General features: G+C 40.2%; 1 pseudogene; it reads right to left on the bottom strand.

Annotated features, from left to right (window-relative positions):
* Positions 1-317: 317 nt before the first annotated feature.
* On the bottom strand, positions 318-3148 carry LOC125315810 (annotated as a pseudogene).
* Positions 3149-4996: the final 1848 nt, after the last annotated feature.

Raw genomic sequence — 4996 nt, 5'->3', positions numbered from 1 at the left:
ACTCTTGCACTTGTCCCGACATCTATTGGTGTCGCCTTAAGTGCAAGCTTTTGTAGTGTCCGGTCTCTCTTTTGATGTATAGTTGGGCTTTTGCCAGTAGTCAATATAATTCTTACCTTTACCAAAAAAAAAGTGATATGTGTCTTCTTCACCAAAAAAAAAATAAAAAAGTGATATGTGTCTGACCAAAAATAAAAAAAATAGTGATATAAGTGAATTGCCTCAAGGACATGAGTGTGAAATGATTGTGGTATGTAAGAGAGTGTTAATGTCCAAAACCATCCTCTTGAAATCTTTCTGCAGTACAGGTAAATGGATGAAAGAACATTCATAGTCTCAACTTCAAAGTGAAAAAGCAAATGAAGGCATAGGTAGGTCATCATTTCCGTACAATTACGCGGACAAACGCGAAGCAGCAATAGGCTTACAAGTGGGAATGATTATATCTTGAAACTTCTGATGAAATAACCGAAAGGAAGACGCAGAATGAGAAATTCGAAGCGTATAAGAACGCAGAAGATGTGGTAACTCTGGACAAAATTTTCAGAAGGTGACTGTATCTCGAAGGCACGGGTGTTCACCACTCAAAAGCACTTATTAGCAAGAGAATTTCACATAGCCAGTTCTGATCCACCCCCAAGGTTTCAACCGAATAGCATCTTCAGATTTGACCAAGCAGTGGTTGATCTAGACATTCTTTCCTCGGCTATTCTCTTCTTTTCCTCGGCCTCTGCTACTTTCTTTTCTCAATCATTGTGCCCGAATTTCGTTTCTTCTGACTCGACCATCAAAATCTCCCAGTCCAAAATGATCATTTCTCTTCTGGACTTCACTTTCTCAAGTTTTTGGTTGAGCTCTTCCTCCTCTTTGGTCAGGTCACCAAGCAACTGCTTATACGAGATGTGAGTCTTGTGATTCTTCTTCATTGTTGCAAACATTTGATCCCTCAGAAATTTCTGCAGTTTGAATTCGGTATTGTCCTGCTCAAAGGTCAAATGGTCGGAATTGAAGTCATTGAAGCTGGCCCAAAAGGCCTTGGCTGATTTTTGCTGGTCCAGTGATAACCTGCTTTTAGCTATCGTCGACATTGCTTCAGCCAATCTCTCTTTTACATTTAGCTTGAAGATATCAGAAAGGTTCTCCTTCAAAGACAGTTAGCCTTCTCTACGTCTTCCAAGGTTGGAGCCTTAGAAGTCAAAAGAGCACCTTTTTGATTGATCGTGTTCGACCATCCTCTGGTGGGAGAACTCTGAGCAGCGTTAATAATTTCCTCAAGATCTGTGAAATACACATCAAACTTATCTGTTGGTGTCACCTCGGGCGTACTTGCAGGAGGTTCAGCCAACTGAGTATTTTCAGATGGGGGTTGGGAGGCCAAAATTTCAGCTACAACCGTCAAAGCATTGTTCACTAAATACCCGTAGCAGCTGTTATGGACATCGCTCAATGGAATGAAGGATCTGTAGCCCCAGTAACTATTACTTGCAGTGAAATTTTGTTGACCCTCTGCAAATTTGTTTAGATGGGATTTCAGTATATAGGGGTAGAAGGTTAAAGACTTTGTTTCACTGCACTAGGCTCCACAAATGAAAAGACAACCGCATTTCCGGTCAGAAACATGGGACACAGAACCACAAGACTGAAGTTAAAAGCATTGCAACAACAAGGCCTAATCATGCTCTCTCACTTTGCTTCGTCAGAAACACGGTCTGGTCTGCTGAATGAAAAAAATCCAAATTGCGACAACGCTTCTGTGTCCATTTGATATAGTACCTAAAATCCCGCAATTTGTTCCACGAAAAGTAGCGACGTGGTGAATCTCCACTCCTTCATATACTTCTAAATGTAAAAATTTTCCCTCATTCCTTCTAAACCTTCACCAGCCAGGTATTCATATGGTTACTTCAGATGCTTTGAAGTGCAAAATACCGTATGTTCAATTTCTCACTTTATTCCCCAAAGTCATACTTAGGACAACAAGTGCAGTCAAGTAATCCTTCGACTGTTTTTGGAAGAGACTTATGGATAGAATAGTACTGGATAGCTAACTAGACTATGGTCTTTGCTGGTGCATACTGCAAACACAATGGAATACTTCACATGATGAATGATGGTGGATTTATTTCACATGTCATAATTTCGTAAGATACTAGCATAAGCAAGATTTCTCAGGCCATGAATCAAATTTTCCATGGTACGAAATTTCTGAGTGCGAACTCCATTAATATGAATACCATCAAACGCGAGGACATATATGTGCCTAAATCCATCCAAGACATGAAAGAGAACTTCAGTAGCAAATAAAGAAGGTTTCTCATTCCCCATAATACCATATCAAAAATCAGATCTCAACAGCAGATTGAAAACACCAGACATAATCAGAGTTGCAATCAACTTACCCTTAATCATTGAATAGCGGTAGTCCCGATCGACCACAATCAATCGGTCTATGGCGTTTATGCTCCACCCATTCGGTAGCTCTGCGGAATTAACGAGTCCCAAGTATATGGACAGATGCTCTTCTGTATTGTCGTCCCCCTTGGGGAAGAGGAGTATTCACCTGCTCAACCGTACCACACGCGAGAACTGATAATTCTTAGGAATTAAACAAGGAAACGAAAAGACGAGAACAGGGCACAATTGGATCATAATGCTTGCCAAGAGCCAAATTCAACGATTACCAGACATTGTTGCCGACTGTGAACTTGTCGGAGTAGTACTTGTTTTGAGTCAAGCTAGTGAAGTTGGTAATCCTCCATGTTTATCTCCATGAAAAGGGAGTTCCATCTCCCACCGCCTGCTTCCCCGTGATCCAATTAATCGAAATTAGACATCATCATTCCGTAACATCGAAACCAAGCAAACACTCGCCCCCATTTCTTGAATGTTAAAGCATCGACTTGAAATTGCATTAGACAGGGCAAGATTCAAGAACATGGGACTTCTTGAAACAGAGGTAATAATAATAATAATAATAATAATAATAATAATAATAAAGAAATAAACACAAACCTCTCCGGAGAAACGAGGAAGGAGCTCCGACTCAAAAGAGAGTGAGACAACAGCAGGTTGAACTTGGGTTGTGTCCTGGGGAGGACGAGAAGAGAACCCCCAACGAGAAAAGAAACCTCTTCTTGCACCCATTGAGTCGTGGGATCTCAAAATAAGAAAGATTTCTACATATTCCGTGCATTTCAATGTGTTTATATATGTTGGAATATATAAATATTAAACCACGCCTTCTTCTATAAGCTTAAGCTTTTAGAGCAGGTGTCAGTGGTCCCATCAAATCTTATATGTTGGAATATATAAATATTAAACCACGTCTTCTTCTATAAGCTTAAGCTTTTAGAGCGATTAGCTGTGATCCCATCAAAATCTTTCATGGTATCAGAGCGGGTGGTCCCGAGTTCAAATCTTTCCAGGCCCCTATTTGCCTCTCAAAATGAATATTTCCACGCTTAGTAGTCAAAAAAAGACCAGACTAAGCGTGAGGGGGAGTGTTGGAATATATAAATATTAAACCACGCCTTCTTCTATAAACTTAAGCTTTTAGAGCAGTTGGCTGTGGTCCCATCAAATCTTATAATATACGACACTATCCGAGAAAAGAAAAGAAAAAAGTAAATTAAATGTGTACTCAATATCTAAATATCCCTAATGGAGCTCATCAATAATCGCCAAAATAAACAAACAAATTAAATAAACACAAGGGACAGATTTCTTGTTCCTTTTGTCATATTGGCAATGGCAGTATTCATGTCTTAAACATTCAAATATTAGTTAATGGATTATTTCTCGATGTGAAAGCAACGCCTTATTGTGTAATTAACGCTGGCAAATTCTTATCTCCTTATGACCGCCGAGTGGCACGAACATGTTCACACACTTTCCAGATTGGCTTTGTTGCGGTTTTAGCCGCTTCAAGAGTTCAGATTCGAAGTCTGTTTTTTGCATGACCAAGTCTCTTTTCACGACCGGTCCCTACCTTTAGTTATTGGAATAAGTCATCTTGAGGAATTCTGTTTCTACGTGTAAGTCCTTCCGAAACGCGAGCAAGAACGTCAGGAACAGAAAGGGAAGACTTCTTCCTCTGGAAACAGCAAACAGTTTGGGGAGATGAAGATGTGTTTCTTTGATGCAGATTCGATGCTGCACATCCGCGATACTCGCAACCAACACGTAAACTGCATATGGATAGTTTGGACACATGCAAAGTACAGACCAGCGATGGGTTACGAGACAGAGCTACTCAGATCCTCATGCATCGATGGAACAACGGCAACAAAAAGCACGTTTATGAGAGCAAAACTTCTAAGGTCCAAGAGCGAAAAACAATGACGTCCGCACGTTTGTCATCACCAGTCGACACTCTATGTTTTTCTACGTTTGGATAGCATGAGAAACAAGAAACAAGGCCGTTTCAACAATGGTTTCTGTGGGGTGTGGTTCATACTCCCCATCAATAAGAAAGAATGGGGTTCCGCTCTTCGATGAGCGGGCGAGGGTTCCGAAGAGCCTTCCCGAAGAGGGTTGCGGGGGATTGCGCTTCCAAGTCGCTAGAGGATTTTTATAGTTTGGTTCATTTTGTTGTTTGCTAACACTATCACTTAGGGGGGCTGAATCAATGATTATGATCAATCTTGACAAAATAATGCGAAAATGATAACTTCAAGATTGATAGGAGCGGATATAATGAACAGAATATTGCAATGCTTCTATGAGACTGTAAACAAATGCACGTAAGAGAGTAGAGAGCAAGGGACAAAAGTTTATAGTAGTTTGGCTTATATTAAGCCTACGTCCATCCTCCCATACTAACAACTTACTAGTTCGAATACACTAAGTAATCAAATGAGATATTACATTAAAATGTGATAGCTTATTCCCACACACTTCAACACTAGCTAAACTGTCTCACTCTACGCACTTTGAACAGTGCATAACACCTCTCAAAGAATTACAAGGTTCAGCTCAATGAAGATAATTTAGAGTA

This window comes from Rhodamnia argentea, chromosome 7 (genome assembly GCF_020921035.1).
Source record: "Rhodamnia argentea isolate NSW1041297 chromosome 7, ASM2092103v1, whole genome shotgun sequence".
Classification (NCBI taxonomy): Eukaryota; Viridiplantae; Streptophyta; class Magnoliopsida; order Myrtales; family Myrtaceae; genus Rhodamnia; species Rhodamnia argentea.
Note: the sequence above shows the minus strand (reverse complement) of the source record. Positions and strands in the feature narration are given on the sequence as shown.